Genomic DNA, 20,754 nt, shown 5'->3' on the forward strand with positions numbered 1-20,754 from the left:
AATCTGTACACAATAAAATTCTACAGTGAATCCCAACAGAAGATCGGAAACGAACCTAATTCTGTTTTACCAAAATGCAACATCAGGTTCAGACATGTCCCACCAACTCCCACATTTCTTCTAAACTCATCTCTAGAGCATAATAGCTCAAGACTGATGTTGAAAGTTCAAGCAAATTGCCCCCCAAGGGCCAATATCTGACACATACTAACACTGTTATCATTCAACAAGAGGCTGATTCCACAAGAAAATTCAGAGTTAAGCGTACAGAGCTTTATCATATCTGAAGTCATTTCTCAATTTTTAAGGATCAGTGAAAGGCAATACTAGATGTTCTCACTTAATCTTCACTCATTACTGAACAAGATACCTCGGGTCAGTTTCACAGCAGACAGAGAGGCAGGGTGTCTTGAAGTACAATGTAAGTGGATGACCTCTGAGCAATCTGATAGCTGGGCCTTTGTAAATGGCCTAAAATTATGATGCTTTCTCCGTGTCTGCTGCTGCCCACACGTGCACCATGAATCAAGGGACAATCACTTCATATGCCAGAGTGACAGCAATGAATATTAATCACAAAGAAATGGAACAAACAGTGACTGTGCTCAATTTCTGAACAGCATACTACAAATGGAAATAATCCTGAAAGTTTTGAAGAGAAAACACCATGGTAACTCTTTTTCTTATTCTAACTGATGTTATTTGAATTATGGGAGGAACATACAAATGCAAAAATGAGATTTCTATTGTCCGAATAGATTTTGTTTGGTGTGACTTTTAAAATCGGATCTTTATTTATTTATTTATTTATTTATTTTGCGGTACGCGGGCCTCTCACTGCTGTAGCCTCTCCCGTTGAGGAGCACAGGCTCCGGACGCGCAGGCTCAGCGGCCATGGCTCACAGGCCCAGCCGTTCCGCGGCATGTGGGATCTTCCCGGACCGGGGCACGAACCCGTGTCCCCTGCATCGGCAGGTGGGCTCTCAACCACTGCGCCACCAGGGAAGCCCTAAAATCGGATCTTTAAAATGTTTTCTCTTTACCCCAGGATAACGGTCTGTACTTGATGAGTAATAATTCAAAATCTAACATCCTGCCGCAGATGAACGGTGTCCACTTCTGCTGCCCACGCCTTTTTCTTCAGGCCAGAAGACTACATTTTGATACTGCTATTTGCTTCTTTACAGAATATTCTTTTGTGTATTATCTGTCACTTTCCTCCAAATATCAGTTTGTCAGGAGTTCAGCTGGAACTGTAGACCAGATTGTTTCTTTGGACATGATTAAGAATAGGAAATCAACGCCCTGTCAAGTGTCCAAGGGCTGCCAGACAGTGACGGTCTCGAATGAGTTATGAGGCATAGAGAACAGGTTAATGGGGTGAACTCTTTAATTTACACAGTGTCCTAAGGTAACTGACTTCTTAATATCTTTAACGGGATGCCAGAAAGAAGAAAAAAAGACCACAACCAAAACAAACCCATGTATTTCTGAATGCACACATTAAGGTAAATTTATAGACAATTGGATGGATACACCCAAAATTGAAGAGTGTGGTTACATCTGGGGAGGAGGGTGAGACTGAGTGCTGGTCAAGGGAGATATTAGTTCCCTCTTTCCTGTGTGACGTTTTTGGAGTAAGAATGTATTCCTGCACTATTGTCAAAATTAAAAATAAATAAAACATGTAACAATTTCATTAATCACTTAAAAACTGAGGCCAAAGCTGGATTGCACTCTGCACCAGGAACTGACATTCTTCCTTGAGTGCTGGGAGGAGAGCCCATGTCACCTGCTTTTGTCTCTTCTTACTTCTCCTCCTGCAGTTCTGGTGCGCTGTGCAGAAGGACTGCTCACACCTCCCACTGAATCTAACACTGAGCCTCTCAAGGCATTCATGGCACTTCCTAACCCCCTTGTGAGCCACTTCACCCATGCCTCTCTGTTCAGAGGATACATATGAATAACTGGACCCTCAGGAGGTTCTGATTACTGACCCTGAATGTTTTTCTTTTAAATTAGTTAATCAATTAATTAATTATTTTGGGCTGTGCTGGGTCTTCGTTTCTGTGCGAGGGCCTTCTCTAGTTGCGGTGAAGGGGGGGGGCAACTCTTCATCGCGGTGCGCGGGCCTCTCACTGTCGCGGCCTCTCTTGTTGCGGAGCACAGGCTCCAGACACGCAGGCTCAGTAGTTGTGGCTCACAGGCTTAGTTGCTCCGCGGCATGTGGGATCTCCCCAGACCAGGGCTTGAACCGTGTCCCCTGCATTGGCAGGCAGATTCTCAACCACTGCGCCACCAGTCCCTGAATGTTTTAAAGCATTTAAATAGCTAGGGAAAAAAATGGTAATGTTGCTCCCAAGCACCCCGTTCTGACTTGGACGGCACTTCCCAAAGGCCAAACAAAGAACTGTCCCAGAAAGACCTAAAAGATGAGGTAGATCAGCACGTGGAACCACTGGAATAAATGATATTTCCCAAACAACATACAGCTGATAGCACTTTATTATTTAATCATCTCAAAACATCTTTAAGACTTCTCTGGTGGTGCAGTGGTTAAGAATCTGCCTGCCAGTGCAGGGGACATGAGTTCGATCCCTGGTCCGGGAAGATCCCACATACCGCGAAGCAGCTGAGCCTGTGCACCACAACTACTGAGCCTGCACTCTAGAGCCCGCGACCCACAACTACTTAGCCCGCACGCCGCAACTACCGAGCCCACGCGCCACAACTACTGAAGCCTGTGCACTCTAGGGCCCGTGTGCTGCAACTACTGAAGCCCGCGCGCCTAGAGCCTGTGCTCCACAACAAGAGAAGCCACCACAATGAGAAGCCTGCCCTTTGCAACGAAGAGCAGCCCCCGCTCGCTGCGACTAGAGAAAGCCTGCGTGCAGCAATGAAGACCCGATGCAGCCAAAAATAAATAAAAAAAACAGACACAAAAAAACAAACAAATCTTCACTCGTGTGTCAGATCTAAGGGCAGTGAAAGTGCCTTTGAATTAAGAGCCACACGATCTATAAGAACAATTATTTACTAGCATGATCTGGGGCAAATTAATTAGCCTTGATGTTCTTATTTACCAAACGGGGCATAATAACATCTACCATGCCTTTCTTACGGGGTTATTTGGAGGATCAGGTGTTTTGCAAATGGCCTGAAGGGTGATCAGAGGGAAGAGATATTTATTTTGCATCCTATATTTTCAAGGATGGATATAACGCTCCCTTCTTTTTACTCCTCCTCTTAGAAAATAGGTCGTCATCCAAGCTTTAATTTTCTAGATATGACACTTTGCTTGACATCTTCCTTAGTCTAATTTGAATCTTCTTGATTCTTCTCTGAATATATAAAAAAAACTAGCTGCGTTTTTTTAGAAATGTCAGTTTCCCAGAAAATCCTTTCAAATGTCTGCAATAAGAGCTCTCTTTATTTATTACAATGTTTTACACATAAAAGGACCCATAGTATTTTACAGGGCTTGTGGTTAACAGTACATGAGAACTAGGTAGGGGGCAGCCCGTCACACAATGAGAAGTTCCCTGGATCTGGAGGAAGAAGATTCCAGTGTTCACTTAGTTACTAACTAGCTATGTGCCCAGATGACAAATCACCCAACCTCCTTGAGTGTGCTTCTCTTCACCTATACAATGGGATAAAACTTCATAGGCTCATGGTAAGGGACAAATGAGATCAGTTTCGTACAAAACGGGCATGGCAATTTTAAAGAGTTTACAAATTTTAAGAGGAGCAGTGAAAAAAGGAATGTGTCTACCATGTGTTCTGTTCCAGTGACAGCCAACACGATCCCTATATGTTGCAGTGTTATCCCACACTGCATGAAAACAGATGGTATTTGTGTAGCTTGGAATCTTCAACCACAAACATCTGTTTCTGATCAAATCTATTCCTTCTGCCTAAACACCTTCCCTGGTTCCCACAATCTAGAATCAAGTTGAAGCTCTGTTGCCTACTGTTGTCTGACTTTAAGCTACCCTTCCATTAATAGACCCCATTTTGTAGTCAAAAGAAACAGCTTCTCGTGTACCTAATACTCCTTGAAATTTCCTACCTCATTGTTTATCCACCTCTTAGCACACTCTGTCCCATTTTTACATGTCATTTTACATGTCCTGGTCTTTAGGACTCAATCCAAATGCCACTTGCTTAACGATCCTTCTTTGAGTCCTGTAGTCTGAAGTATTCTCTCTGTTCTTTAAAATTCCACAGAATGTTGCCATTTTATCATTTCTACCTTTTAGTATTGTTATCTCTGCACGCAATGTATCTTCTCCATGACACTTGAAACTCCAGAGGAGAGAGAGAGAGAGAGAAGGCTGCATTGAGTGGATACAGATAAGAGATTATCAAAAGGAGACCCCAACTCCGTCTTTAGGAGACTGGGGACTTGAGATAAACAAGTAAAATCAGCAAACCGATGAAACTGCAAAGGAGAAGTGTCTAGTAATCGTTATGTAATTGTGTAGTTAAGTGCTTAAGTGCAAAAATATTTTGCAGGAATTCAAATTCACTATAGTCATACAGTTTCTACTGCTCTGTTTCACAGTAGTGTTCTGTGGAGTATAACCTAAAACATATAACATAATGGAGCCATTAAACCTGTGGAATTAATTGGTTGCAAATGTCTGTCAGGGTTTGCCACTTTCTAAGGAGAGCAGGGCTAAGAGAGGGGAACAGTGAGGACTTGTACCTGATTCCCTCTCCAGGGTCCCTCCCATCTCAAAACTATAATTGGCAATGTCAGGGACAGGACCACCTGGAGACAAGAGGCTGGGTTGGATGACCTCGACAACTTCATCCTAATCTAGACCCCCGGATATTTTTCTGGCTCTCCTGAGCTATCAGTAAGGATGTGTCAAAGGTATCATTTATTGGCTGTAAACAGACTCTTCAAAGGGTAAGCATGGAAATGAAAGAAAAGCAAGAGGCGTCCCCGGTGCTTCACACACCCTGAGGCATGACAGATTCTCAATCCATGGTTTAGCTAGCATTTCACTGGGTGATCCACGAAGCACCAGGCAAAAGCGTTCCATATCTTCTCCTACAACCCTATTTATTACGCATATCTGACAGCAGGAAATGATGCTATGTGCTCAAAAAGATTCCCTACCCCTCTATCCATCTTACACTTTAAGAAACTTTCTTTTTGTTACTGATTTCCATACACATCCACAGAGCTCCTTCCTGGAATCCTAAGAGGGTCTGCTCTCAGGTGAAAAGGAGCTCTGAGGGCTCTGTCCGGGGATAGTGGGAATAAATCTGGATCCCACACTTGCAGCAGAGGAGGGTGTTAAGGACAGACTGGTTCTTATCTCAGCTCCCCAGGCAAGAAAAATAATGGAATAGGAATCACATAATCACAGGGTTTCTTATATTTTTATCAATTGGAATATATTTATATTCTGCGTGTTTAAAAAAAAATAGAGAGAGAAAGATTTGATATGGCTTCATTCAGCAAACACTGTGCCAGGCTCAGATGCTTGGCTAGCCAACAGAATGCTTGGCTAGGCAACAGAAAGCATACTTCCTCTAAAGCTGCACCCTTTCTTGGTCTGAGGATAAGATTTTGGTTCTGAAATAGCTGAGAGAGACAGGGCTAAAATAACTTGCATTTCCTGATGTTTCGTTAAGTCTTCTTATTTCTTACTTGTGGATTTGTTGGTTGGGGAACTGGTCACCTTAGCTTCATCAGGAAGAAGCTAATATTCCCCTTGGTGAAAACAAGAGGTGATACCAGGCGATTGGCTGGAATCTGTGGCCAGTTCTATCCACGAAATGCCATCCATGCCTGTGTACACATGACACTGAATTCCTTCTCCTCTACAAATGTATCTCCATCAACTCAAAAGAAGCCGACCTCTAAGTAACCCTGCCTGAGTACATTCTTTCTGCACTGAATATATTACTGTATACATATGCACCTGTCCTTTTGCACTGACTTTATGGGCTATGCATGGTATTATTTCCTGGGTATTTTGATACAATTTTCACAGGGAAAACAAATGGGTTTCTGGGGACATACGCAGAGCTCCATGAATTCAAATGCGAGATAAAGGAGATTGATTTATCCCCCTCATCCTAGCTGGCTCTTCTTACCTAGTTTCAACCTTTGTCCCTAGAATTGGAAAGGATTCTTTTTTTTTTTTTTTGACTTTGCAACTTTTATTTGTTCTTTCAGCTAGAAGAACAATCAAAACACATTAGTCAAAAAGATGTGGCTACATTAAAAAAACAAATTTATGGGCTTCCCTGGTGGCGCAGTGGTTGGGAGTCCGCCTGCCGATGCAGGGGACACAGGTTCGTGCCCCGGTCCGGGAGGATCCCACGTGCCGCAGAGCGGCTGGGCCCGTGAGCCATGGCCACTGAGCCTGCGCGTCTGGAGCCTGTGCTCCACAACGGGCGAGGACACAGCAGTGAGAGGTCCGCGTACCCCAAACAAAACAAAACAAAACAAAACAAAAAAACAAATTTATGACATCAATGGTAAGAATTACCTTTTTACTTATGGTAATATGTTTCCTATTAGACTACTGTTTCCTAAATAAAATCATGCTATGAGTTCAGTGTTCCAGGAATAAAAGCTTAAAGAGAATAAGTACTACAGTTAGAGAATCTTTGAAATAGCTCCGACTAAAGGTATTATATTTATGGTAGGCTTTTCCCCTCAATGATACCTGTTGTAAATGCTTTTATTTATTTTTTACTCAAAGCAGTAATGGCGTGGCCTTTACAGTTTAAATAGTTAACCCCTGCATTCTTATAACATCAACTCTGATCTGTTTTCCTGGCTTTGCAAGATCAGGTATTATTGCTATGCCCAACTTTCCTCTTTCTGTCCCTTTTCCATCTTCTGCTGACCACATCTTTAGTATTTCTGTTGCCAAAACTGATATCTACATCTGTTACATTATCGTCATTTTCTTTATTTTGTTTTCAGGTTGGCTCTAAAAGTTGAAAGCCAATAACGAACATTTCCTTTATTATGACTCTAATGCACGGCGAGTGAACTAGAATTGCATTTCTTTCTCTCCAGTCATGATTGATTCCTGTGCCACTAGAAAGAGAAGGTCCCCAGGTTTGTGGTCAGATGAATCCCCTGATGCACTACCCATTCCCGTTCCAGGTTTTGCTACCTCTTAGTTGGTTCTGTGTTTGAATCATGCCTGGAAACGGTTCTTGAATTGGCTTTTTATCGGGTAGGTTCCCTGCCGGCTCAGCAGCACCACTCTTTCTACCGAGGTCACCTCCTCTGGAAAGCTCCCTGTGATGCCCCCCAGAAAACCTGCTTCATTTTCTCCCCTGCACGTAATACTTACTTTTCAAATGAGCCTTATCGCATTGTTTTGTTTTGTTTTCTGGTGATTGACCTTTTTCTTATCCCCCACTAGATTACAAACCCTTTAAAGGGAAGGAACACGCTTACCTACCTGTGTTCCTAGCGACTGGCACATAGGGGGTTCCCTCATATTTGTTACATTTAATTTGAAAATAAAACTCTAAAGATTATCTTGAAAATCTTTAAGGTTTTTCTTCAGTTGATGCAAAAGATGTGTTAGGGATATGGTTGGTTATTTCTTTAAGAAGACTGAATACATGAGCTTTCCTCAAAAACATTTAGACATCCAAGAAAGTGATCTTACAAAATGTATAGTATATGATATGTACAGAAAATGACCTCGAGGAAAATACTAAAAGTGATTATCTCTGGGAGATGAGGTTATAGGTCATTTTTCTAAATACTGCAATGTAATATGGTGAATATGTATTATTGATATAATGAAGATGATAAATAGTAGTCAGAAGACAGATATGAGGTCTTCCCATCAGTCTCCTTCTACTTGTTATGAATACTAACAATTGAAGCAGGACATTCAAAGATTAGTTCATCTAATTCCAATACTCTAAGCATGATGGGATGCTTAGAGATAACACTTTAATACAGAATTGACTGGTCCTAGGAAGGAAGTTATAAAGTGGCACAAACGTGACACAGTTTTGGCAGTTGAGATCCTTGAAGCTTATAAATTTGACATGGAATCCTCTCACTCCCACTTTTCTTCTCATCTTCAATTTCTTAAAACCTGAATTGCAGTGACTTGTGTACATGTTCATTGATTCTTCTGAATCAATGGGCTTCTAACTTTCTTGACTGCGTTTTACGGAAATAAAAACGTTCTACCTTGTGATTCAATGCACACACATATGCATTCTACTGAGAATGAATTTCGTGTGACAATATCCTCACTTTGTGGGAGGTGTTCTGATGCGTTCTGTTCTATGCTATCCTAAATAAATAAAAATGCTCTTACGAATCTACTAAGTTGATTTCATGACTCGAAATGTGAAAACCACTGTTTGAAACTCTAAGGACTTTGAGAACCAGTCTTTATTCATCTCTGTCTCATATGGTGCCTTCACACGTAGAAGAAGGTCAAGAAATGTTGTTACATAAATATTTTTTCCTGAGTAAAAAGAATACTCTCTTGGACAGCACTACCCAAAAACCATCTTTTGATTTCTCTCCCTGTGTTTTGTGTGGTGCAGAGAACACAGTGGGAGCTGGACAGTCGCTTGCTGAATGGCCACAGAAATGTAGAAAAGATTCATGCTTTAATGTCTTCATTGAAGGAAGGAATAGGAAAAAAAAAAAGGGAAGAAAGGCAGAGCTATCTCTGTTCATTTTCAAACAAAAGGCATAGGAATGAGCTGGCATGGAGAATCCAGGAAGACTGAAGATCTGCCGAGTTTCATGTTGGCCCACGAGAGCTCCAATGTGATTTATATTTTATCATTGCTAGACAAAACATGTTAAATCAAAATGGCAATTTAAGGTGAAAGGGTAATTCTCCCTTGATCCCCAGCCCTACCACCTGAATCTTCACCAGATATGGCCTCTCACGTCTCCAAGTAATGAAAGCAAACTAAATTTGCCAGGAACCAAAGCTTGCCCCTATATTCATTTGCTTTTCCTATAGCATTGACTTTAAATACACAATCGTGTGTACATGTTAAACTTTAGCCTAAATAGATTATTTTAAGAACCTTTCCCTAATGGATCTTATTCAAGCTATACGCAACGAGTGTCATTGAGAACTTGCTCCCTATCAGGCATAGTGCTAGACAGCATGAAAGGTAAGTGAAACCTGACCAGATCTCAGCCTACTTGGTGCAGGCAGCCATGTACACAGTAAGCTTTGCTATGGTATTTCAAGCATCAGACCATAGATCTGAGTAAAGAGCTGTGTACACACAGAAAGAAAGTCTCCTGTTATGCCGAGAGTGAGAGGTAGAGTCCAGGGGGAGGACTTAACAGAGGAGGTGACATTTGAGCAGGTCTTTAAAGATGGAATGGGAATTTCCAGAAGTCGAAGGGTAAGGGGCATTCAGGTTACAGGGGACTATATGAACTTGGCTGCCAGGAGCAGGTAGGTCTAGGATGCTTTAGGGATTGCTAAGTGGCTGGCTGTTTCTGTTGCTTAAAGGTTTATGGCACCAGTTGAACAGGAAGAAGCTGATACCCAGTTGAGAAAAAGACTCGAGTATCATGCTAGGCAGACGGGTATTTACCGCACATTTAAACATGTGCCACTGTGTTTATTCTTTAATTGCTGGGTGTGTGCAAAGCTTGTCCTCCTCAGTGTTTGTGATGTGGAATTATATAGCTGGGAGGAAACTCACGTTATTTACCCCCAAACCACTAATTTTATACATGACGAAACAGCAATATAAGTCATTTGGTTCAAAGGGTCTTTTCCCAAGGACTGGAGAAAATTCAGCCCATTTGCATATAGATAGAAAACAACCTTCCTGTTGCTGTTGTATAGACTGGCACTTAGTCAAAAAGAAAAACAGCTCACTGTTTACTTAAATTGAGCAGGAAGGAAGTGCAGGAGCAGGTGGGTGGACCCGATAATCTCACTATTCAGGGCACAGAGGAATTTAGTGTAAAGGTAGCTTTGAATTTGGACACCTTCCAAGGGAACTGAGCTACAGAAGTACCAGGAGGACTCGGTAATGAGGCAGTTTTATGCCGAAAGTAATCACAAGGCAGAGCCTCTGGACCCCACCAGGGTGTCTTTTAATTCAGTTACGAACAGCACACATAGAAGGTCTTCCCCTCCTTCGGGATTTAAAAGAAAATTCTCCCTAGTTAGTGAATAGGAATTCCTCGGCTGGTAACAAGAAATGTGGGGGTAGAGGCCGCTCCGTGAATAATAGCCTGAGTCTAAGTGCATCGGCCTCCTTTGACGGGTGGAGACAATGGGTCTTGTCTCGACCTCCTCTGGGATGTAGATCATAAGATGCTGTGACCCCAGAAGAGGCTCTGAGAAGTCAATGCCTGAGGGATTCTGAGAAAGCTCTCCTCTCAGGGGCTAGTTCTCGATTTCCATGGACATTAAATTCTGGCTTGTGGGGCCCCATCTTAAGCACAGGCCATATTCATCCGAGTGACAGGACAGGCCTGGGTGTCTTTGTATGAGCAACCAAAGCCTGCTGAGAAAGATCTCATCCCGAAGGAGGACAGAGTCAAGGTAATTAGCTGAGTCCAAGGAAAAAGCTTCACTTTCAAGGGGAGGGACTGAGTCATTGAATTCTGGCTCAGTCCCAGCCCCATGGCACAAGGAAGGTGGACCCCAAATCAGGTCAATATGAAAGCAGAGTGCACTAACTCTCTGGGAGCATTAAGCCACAAGGCTTTGTAGCTTATGCAATTGTGCCCTGCACAACAGACCCAGTGGCAGTGTTCCTGTTGCTCAAGAAGGCCAGGGTGCCCTCTTAGCATATGCTCTAATAAGGAATAGATCCAGTGGAGGGTTTCTAAATGTCCCAGAATGAAGACAAATGCTAGGGATTTTTGCAAAGGAAAAAAATAATTCAAAGATGAACAAGGAGGCACGGAAATCCAGATGTCCTCATAGGCAGCACAGACACCAATAATCATTTGCTTTTCACATGATGTGGCAGCTTTTGTCTCCGTTTGACAAAATTATAATTGAAGAACAAGAATAGGACAAAAGGTAATCGGCTGGCAACTAACCCATGGAAAAGCAGTTTCCTCCAGAAATCAGGAGGCTGGCACTACAACGGAGGGACCACACAGATTCACATGCAGCAGTTTTCTCTAAGATTTTACCACAAAATGTTAAGTGGAACGTTCTGTCCTAGACCACAAGCAGGTAGAGTGAATTTTTTCCCTCATTTCCATAAAGGTCATGAGCAAAAAAAATGAGCATGACAGCTGAGGCAAAAACGTAATGCCGTAAATACACAGAGAAAACATATCACATAAAGAATGCTATCGCCCATTTGCTTTGGGGGAAGGATGCTTCTAAGACGAGAGAAAAGTCTAGCTACTCAAAAAGTCTTACTGCTTATTCCTGATAAAATATAAAAATATTGCTTTCAATCTGTACTGCTGATTTCATCACATGGTACTTAGTAAATTACGTCCCCGGAATGCTGCTGGCAAAGAGCGTGCCCCATCCCACAGGTGGGCTTTCGCTCCAGGTCAGGGCACCTCCAGACCTCACCTTTGCTTCTGGACTTCTGACTTAATTTTCAGAGAATGGATATTTGCTAGGCTAACTTTGTAATGATAAATTATCCCCTTCCTTGGAACTCTCAACAGTTTTATAATCTCTGTGATACTCCTTCTATATTGGAGACAAAATTGTGGAGGATGAGTTCTCATTTTTCTGCTCAAATCTGTTAAAATTGCCAGAACGCTTACCACCATAGTCAGGAATAGCAACATATTTTAAAAATTCATATACAGGCTTCCCTGGTGGCGCAGTGGTTGAGAGTCCGCCTGTCGATGCAGGGGACGCGGGTTCGTGCCTCGGTCCGGGAAGATCCCACATGCCGCGGAGCGGCTGGGCCCGTGAGCCATGGCCGCTGAGCCTGTGTGTCCGGAGCCTGTGCTCCACAACGGGAGAGGCCACAACAGTGAGAGGCCCGCGTACCCAAAAAAAAAAAAAAAAAAAATTCATATACAAAGAAAAACGGTTCCTTCAGGTATTCTGCTAGTGTATCTGTTCCCTCAAGTCGGTCAAGAGGGTATTTATACAGCGCTTGATGCCAAAAGGCTTTCTTGAAGGAGTGAACCTCAGAGACCAGCAGCCTCCTGCACCCTTTCCTGGTGCATCCAGAACCTGGGGTGTAACCACGCCTGAACTGCACCCTTCAAATAAATCGCTCACGGGGAATGCAAGGATTACAGATGGAAGGAAGGCTTAGAAAGCATCTGATTCAGTATCTTCCATTTAGAGTTGAGAAAATGCAGAGATTAACCAAGTCCTCCAACAGTCTCTGGCCACTACGTAGTGTTTTGGGACCAAGCCGCTTATTCTGACTCCTGGTCCAGGAGCTATGCTGCTTTTACCCACCTCTCTGGGTGACAGGTGATGGAAAAGGAAATACGGCAACATTGTAGAGCTCTGACTTTCTTAAATGTGCTTTTAGAATACAAAGCCCGCATTCAAAAAACAACACCAAACACAAAGAAAGACAATTGAGAAAAACTCCTCATGAAATGAACAGGGGAATTTTCTGTCTCCCCAGTCAGCTGGTACTAGACGTTCTGAAGTGGAGACAGAGGAGACACCAAACGAAAACACAGTAGTTTCAGGGTGGTGAGAGGCTACAGAGTGGTCCTGTGGAGATCACGTGCTGGCAGTGCCCACCCCTCAGGGACGTCATCTGTCCCCCATTGCCCACATGAGTCACCATATATGGCCTCATTTTCTTAGAAGCAACTCTCATCCAAGCGTGGTCCACTGACACATTTCATTTCTGACTCTTGTGGACATCATGTTAAATATTACATACGCTGCTTTAAATTAAGCACGTTTTGACTGAGGGTGAAGGATAAAGAATGTAATGTATTTTCCAGCACTTTACATACATTATCTCTTTTAAACCTTACAACCACCTCAAGAAGTACATATTTTAATTTATGTGACAGATGTAGGACTAGAAACTCAGAATCTCCCCAAATACATGGAGCCCATAAATAAGCAGGATGGGATTAACTGAGTTCTTTCTGATTTGAAAATTCATGGTATTTTAAAAGGCACATTTCACAGTCTGTCTTAAGTCACAGTTCCAGGGCATGGGTATCATTTTACCATTAAAAAGAATTCTTGGAAGGAGACACAGAGATTTTAAATATTAAGCTTTTTTCAAATTCTTTAAAAGGAAGGGTACAGTATTTGAGCAGGGTGAAGGAATGATAATTATCAAGAAGTCCTATTCAGCTTGTCCATGTGTCAGGCAATGCCCCGAGTACCTATCAGACATGAATTTATTTGATCCTCAATCCTGTGAGGGAAGTACTGTTGTTATCTTCTTTTTAGAGATGAGCAAACTGAACACAGAGAGGTTGAATAATTTGCTCAAGATCACACAGCTAGTAAGCGGCAGAGCTGGGTTTGAAATCCATGAGGTCAGGCTCTACGGTTCCTGCTTTAACCATTCTGTTGGCTGCCATTCTCAGTCCTCCCCAACCTGCATGCAGACAAGGCAGGTTGGAGAGTTTTAAGGAAGGCTGGTATGAGAAGAAACACCAAAGACTGATATACTGAAATTGATTTGAAAATAAATGCTTCTTAAATATGGAAAGTAAAACACTATACTAGATAGCAGGTATTTTTGAACCTCAGTGTCGCTGGAGTAACTCTTGACCTCAATGGAAACTAAGCTAATCAAGTTTGAAAGTTCTAGAATTCCTTGGTGAGCAGAAAAAGGAAGAGAGAAAAAAAGAGAGAGGGAGAGAAAGGAAAGAGGGAGGGAGGGAGGGAAGGAAGGAAAGAAGGAAGGAAGGAAAGAAGAAAGAGGGGAGAGAGAGAGAGAGAGAAAGAAAGAAAGAAAGAAAGAAAGAAAGAGAAAGAAAGAAAGAAAGAAAGAAAGAAAGAAAGAAAGAAAGAAAGGAAGAAAGGAAGAAAGGAAGGAAGGAAGGAAGGAAGGAAGGAAGGAAGGAAGGAAGGAAGGAAGGAAGGAAGGAAGAAAGAAAGAAAGAAAGAAAGAAAGAAAGAAAGAAAGAAAGAAAGAAAGAAGAACTTAAGCTAGGCTTTAGAGCAACAGTTGCCATACCTTCTGGTAGAAGAGTCACACAGATTCTCAGAGGCAGCAATTTTCCTTACCTTATAATTAAAGAAGTTGAGGCTCAGAGAGGCCAAGATTCCCGCTGCTGAAATTAGATTTAGAACTGCTAGTTCCACACACAACTACAGTTAAACAATCCAATTCGCCACACAGATTCATTTCTTTCACAAAAGGATAGAAATAAGTTCAAACCAAAACAGACAACAACAAAAACAAAAGCAAGCTGACATAAAGGACATTTCAAGAAAGCAAGTCTCTGCATACCTGTCACCGGAAATCACACTTATCTTGCCCCATGGAATCTACACCAGCATCTATTACCCTTAGTACCTCCAGCCCATCAGCAGGTCCCTGTAGCTCCACTTCAAATATGTCCAGAATCTTAGTCCAAGCCATGATCAACTCACACAACAGCCTCCTGAGTTGTCTGCTTCTTCCATCTTGGGCCTCCTACCATCCATTATATTGACAGCAGCCAGAGGGGCACTCGTAAAACATAAAACATCTCACTCCTTAGCATAAAATCCCTCCAATCTTTTCCTATTACTTAGAGCAAAATCCAAACCCATGTTACAGCTCCCAGTTACCTTGTTGAATTTCTCTTACCCACTGCCATACAGCCTCTACGCTGCTCCATGAACACTCCAAACATGCTCCCACCTCAGGGCCTTTGCGTCACCTGTCCTCTTTCCTGAACTAGTCGATTCCCAGAGAGCAGCATCACGTCATTCAGTTCTTTACTCAAATGTCATTGCATCAGAGCCCACTCCTCGCTACACTAAATAAGCCATCTTCTTCATGCTATGCCCTCTGGAACCATTTTCCTTCACGACAATTGTTGCCCCATAACATTATGTGTGTGTATGTGTATGTGTTTGTTTTTTCTAATGGAAACACAAGCTCCATGAGAGCAGGGACTTTAATTCATCACTGCATCCTTTGTGTCTAGAACAATGCCTGAAACATAATAGATGCTTAATAAAAATGTGTTTGATGAGGAATGAATAATTTATGATCATAAAAGTAAATCTGAAATGCAAAGAGAAAATTAAATTATCTCCCACAGATTCTAAAAGAATTACATGATGCACTTTATAATGTTTTCTTATTTAAAGCACATTAAAATTATCTTAGCATTTACTACTTAGGTACCATAAAAATCTTTGCAGTTCAATGTGATATACTGCCGAAAATTTATGGACAATTGAGGTTTTACTGTTAGGTGGAAATTATGTTGAACTTTTTAGTGGGTTAAATTTGTACTTAAAGATTTTTCTTATTCTCTATGTATAGCAAAATTTATGATGGCTACTAGGTTTATGCAATCACTTAGGGACAATAATATGAGAAACAGCTAATATTTATTGAGGTACGCTATTATAGGCTCTGGTCTAAACCTTTTACCTGTTCTAATTCATTTAATCCTTAAAAAAAATCTCTGAGGTAGGAACTATTACTACCTCCAATTTACCAATGAGGACCCTGAAATAAAGCATCCTAATGGAGGCCACAGGGCTCATGAGCAGTGGAGCCAGGGTCCAAATGACAATGTCCTCACGCTTCTATTTAGTCATCATTTTTAATTTAAAAAACACCTTTTATTTAGCTACAGTGTATCAGGCATCGAGTTAAGTAGCAAGGATGCAACACAATGATGTAACCCCTACTGTCACACGGAACAGGGGAGCGGACAGGAGGCCAGGCTGCCCGAGAGGCCAAGCCCCCCTGGGGTGATGGGAACAGGGATGCTTCACTGGGCACAGAGTTAATCCCTTCTCCATTGTAATTTCCGTATTAATGGTGGGGTCATTAAGCACCTTGGAGTGATTCAGCTTCTCCCTCTTCGTCCCCTAGAGTCTTCTACTGAACGCAGAGAAGAAAGGGGCTATTTCAGTAATAAGTTGCCTAAGCCTTGCTGTTTGGTTCTGTGGGTGGCCTTGAATCTGTAACTTTGCAGTGTGCCACTCTCGCTGCACTTCAGCCAGGTTTTTCTTGACATCTGAAGAGGCAGTGTCTCTAGAGAGTATATTTTTGTATTCCTCCATATGCTGCTTTTTGTCTCCTCACATATATTGCCAATAAAACTTGCGAGTTCCACCACAGGCCAGCTCTGCAACTTGCGTTTAGTGTTGGTCCGGGAAGAAATATATTATTATTATTTCCATTGGTTCATGTCTTTCCCTCTATTGTGGAAATGCGATTTTCTTGCATTTTCCCCTCAATATATTGATGCACTTTCTCTCATCTGATTTCACTCATCTTTTTTTTTTTTTTTTGATGTAGACTGTTTTTAAAGTCTTCATTGAATTTGCTACAATAGTGCTTCTGTTTTATGTTTTGGTTTTTGGCCGTGAGGCATGTGGGATCTTAGCTCCCTGACCAGAAATCGAACCTGCACCCCCTGCACTGGAAGGCACAGTCTTAACCACTGGACCTCCAGGGAAGTCCCTTCACTTGTGTACCTTATATGTCTCACAGGTTTCTTTTATTGATGACGGTACTTGCTTCCGCCCTGTTTCAAAAATCTATTTAATAAAGTGTCCTGCTTCTGTATTTATCTCAAAGCTTTTCGACTGATTACTTTACCTGATTCTTTTCATCTTTCCAATGCTGTGGATTAACGTAATTTTTTTTTTTTTCTTGTTTGGTTCTTTGCCACAGTCCTCTCCCTAATATCTGCTCCATTGACCTTGGTTTAATCAGACTATGACTGTTGCATGACACTGGAACCAGAGGAAGGACTGACATGCTTTGATGCTGAAGAAGTTTCTCTCTGTCTCAGGTGGTGTCATTTTGCAATCATATTTATTATGTCTATCGAGCATATTTATCTTATGTTTTCAGTGTCTAGAGAACATTACAAATGACATCAGCATTATAAGATAGCAAAAGGGTCCCATTCACAAAGGAGTGGGGTGGGGGAATGAGCACGAGTGATTTTTAAAAACACATTTTAAAACTATGATAAAATCCATCCTCAGCAATTTTTAAGTGTACATATAGTTCGGTGGTATTAAGTACCTTCCCACTGTCGGGCAACCATCATCCATCGCAAGAACTCTTTCCATCTTGCAAAACTAAACTCTGTACCCATGAAACAATAACTCTCTGCTCCCACTCTCCCTGGCACCTGACAACCAACTACCATTTTACTTCCTCTATGAGTTTGACTCCTCTAGGTCCCTTATGTTAGTGGAATCATAAAGTATTTGCCCTTTGGTGACTGACTTATTTCACACAGCATAATGTCCTCAAAGTTCACCCACAATGCAGCATGCAACAGAATTCCCTTCCTTTTTGAGGCTGAGTAATATCCACTGTGTGGATACACCACATTTTGTTTTTCCATTCATCTGTCCATGGACACTTAGGGTGCTTCTTCCGTTTGAGTCCTGTGACCAAGGCTGCCATGAACGTGGGTGTGCAAGTATCTCTTCAGAGTGTGTGCAATTTTAAAAGGCTTAAAGTCACAGAGAAACACAGATATAGGATGAGAACGGTGCACAAGCGCTTAAGTTTACCGTGGAAAGCATTTAACGTCAGATGGGAGCTCTGCAGAAGAGGGAACTGTTGAGTGGCACTTTCAAGGTAGCAAGAGTTTGGAAGCAGTACTCAGGGAGGGCACTTGGCCTATTAGTATTGTGCACAGAATAATCATAAACGTTGAGAAATGAGTGACGCGGGGTGAAATGTGGGTGGGACAGTGTCTAGGCTAGAACATACAGTACTGGCCAGAATAAATGAGGAAAATGCTATGCAATTGATATAAAACATTAAACATCATGATTTCCATGTTTCTGCAAAGAAATCATGACAATGAGAAAGTGAGTTTCTTAGAACTGAAGAGCTATGCACTGGACTGTACGTCCCTTGAGGGCAGGCCCAGCCCACAACTGTGATCCAATGCCCAGCAAACAGTACTTGCACTGGCACCCAGGGGCACTCAGTAAACATCTGTCAAATACATGTATAAGTGATCTCCTCTAGGCACCTCATGCTCATACAACTGCAAAAGATGCTTGTTGCTGATGAAGATGGGCTAAAAGAGAATGCCGTTGTGGCTGGTTTTATCTGGAGGAATTAGGGCTGGCTGGCATAGCTCTAAGAAATAACAAAGGTATTGGATCTGAAACATGTTAAGAAGGAAGAATCTGTGAGACAAAAATGCTAGAACTCATTGGCTAGGATTTTGTTTAGATCTATTGTCAATACCCAAATGTGTTAGTTTGTTCTAAGTTACTTTAACTTTCTATAACCAATGGGTATTTTAACAAGGTGTTAATTTCTTTCCCTCTGCCCCGAGTGTGTTCTCAATCACTACCTTTCTTTTGCAAGGCTTGCCTGTAGTCAATATTTTATTAAGATACTTGCCATCCCAAAGGATACAGAAGCAGAAACAGACTCAGACATAGAAAACAAACTTATGGTTACCAAAAGGGAAAGGGGTTGGGGAGGCATAAATTAGGAGTTTGGGATTAACAGATACAAACTACTCTGTATAAAATAGATAAGATAAAAAACAAGGTCCTACTGTATAGCACAGGGAACTATATTCAATATCCTGTAATAACCATAATGGAAAAGAATATGAAAAAAGAATTTTATATATATATATATTTGAATCACTTTGCTGTACACCTGAAACTAACACAACATTGTGAATCACCTATACTTCAGTTAAAAAAAAAAAGGAACACAAACATGATTCTAATTAATGGATATGCTTATGTTGTTACATTAGACTAGTCTATCTTTACTTCTTCCAGGGTGGAAAAAAAAGAAACAATGCATTCACTAATTATCTTCTGTTTATACACAAACAGTAGAGGTTTTAGTTTTTTCCCCTAAGTGTGATTACGTGCCAGCAATAAGCGGACGTGACTGGCGCTGCACTAGAACTGAATGCTGGGATTTGATGGTTTTACGTGTTAAGCCAGGGAAGAAAATTTAGTCTACACTTCCATGTTGGAAACGCCCTGGCTGAAGGGACTGGGTCCACCTTGTGTATTCTCGGGTCCTAAATGGAACATGATAAATACGTTTGCTGACTATTTCTAGCACATATCATCCTCAACATGGTGTTACTGGTAATGAAATGATAAGGTTTTCCAATCCTAGACTCAGGATATAACACAAATGTTTTACAGACTCGAGGTTGCCAAGGGGGAGAGGGGTGGGGGAGGGATGGACTGGAAGTTTGGGATTAGCAGATGCAAACTAGGATATATGATATGGATAAACAACAAGGCCCTACTGTATAGCACGGGGAACTATATACAAGATCTTGTAATACACTATAATGGAAAAGAATATGAAGAGGAATATATACATGTATAACTGAATCACTTTGCTGTACAGAAGAAATTAATACAACATGGTAAATCAACTATACGTCAGTAAAATATATTTTAAAAAAACACTACCAAACGTAAGGTAGACAGCTAGTGGGAAGCAGCCGCATGGCACAGGGAGATCAGCTCGGTGCTTTGTGACCGCCTGGAGGGGTGCGATAGGGAGGGTGGGAGGGAGGGAGACGCAAGAGGGAAGAGATATGGGAACATATGTATGTGTATAACTGATTCACTTTGTTATAAAGCAGAAACTAACACACCATTGTAAAGCAATTGTACTCCAATAAAGATGTAAAAAAACCCCCAAAAAACAAAAAAAACAGATGTTTTAGACTATAAAGATTAAAGATAGTTAATAAATATGCCATGAGAAACTGCAGTGAAATGAGGCATCGCCAGCGTGGGCTGAAGGCACCAACCCTGGTCTGGCCTTCCGTGTCCGGGTCGCAGACAGCCATGCACGTGCCGAGGAGGCACCGGCCCAGGCACACAGGGGCCCCTCCAGCTACTCTCAACATTTATTATTCGGGAGCTGTGTTCTTTAGGTGTTTGTGGAAGGTCAGCGTCTAATCTGGTTCCGCCCACAGCTGCACAGTTATAGTTTTCTTCACCGCATTTGCCCTCGTTTAGTATCATTTGACATTCTCTCTGCTTGGCAGTTTTCTCTTTAATTCCTTTTGGAAAACTATTTTTTCCCTAGTTTGTCATTTTACTTAAAAAATGTGTTCTGGAGTTGTCTGCTTTTTCTGTCTTTCCTATTTGAAACACCTCCCATAAACTGCTTACTTATGAGAAAAATAATTCATTTTATCAGCATCATAAAGTGATACCTATTTTTTGAACGGTTTCTTAAAGAAGACCCGGACTCATTAGTAAGTTATTTCATGGGGAATGTTCTGAGCAATCAATGATATTCTCTTGACGATACTGACTTGAGGTTGCGAGGGAAGGGAGCAGGGACAAAGGCATAATGGTCCACTTGTTGGAAACACAGAATGCACAGAAGTGAGCGAAAGCCAGGCTCTGCCTTGGGCATCACGTAAGTGGCCTTCCTGGAACGAGGCTAGGGGAATTTGTCACCATCTGCTTGTCAACTTTCTTGGGAGCATTAGCTATCATCCTGCTTAAAGGGATCAGGCATGACCATGTGGTACCTGGAGGCCTTTTCTGGCTCTATTATTCCATAAGGCTGTTGGTTTTTACATTCCTAGCTTGAATGTCATTATGTCACTGATTCTAAGCCTCAGTTTCTGGAGGGGTATCACCTTATCTGCCTCCT

At 41.8% G+C, this 20,754-nt stretch overlaps 1 protein-coding gene across 4 annotated transcripts in view; it reads right to left on the bottom strand.

The window, feature by feature from the left end:
• The window catches only part of CHRM3 (cholinergic receptor muscarinic 3), a 516,440-nt gene that overhangs the window by 77,081 nt on the left and 418,605 nt on the right, over positions 1-20,754 (bottom strand). The gene's annotated exons all lie outside the window — the stretch shown is intronic.

Source organism: Pseudorca crassidens, chromosome 16 (genome assembly GCF_039906515.1).
Source record: "Pseudorca crassidens isolate mPseCra1 chromosome 16, mPseCra1.hap1, whole genome shotgun sequence".
NCBI lineage: Eukaryota > Metazoa > Chordata > Mammalia > Artiodactyla > Delphinidae > Pseudorca > Pseudorca crassidens.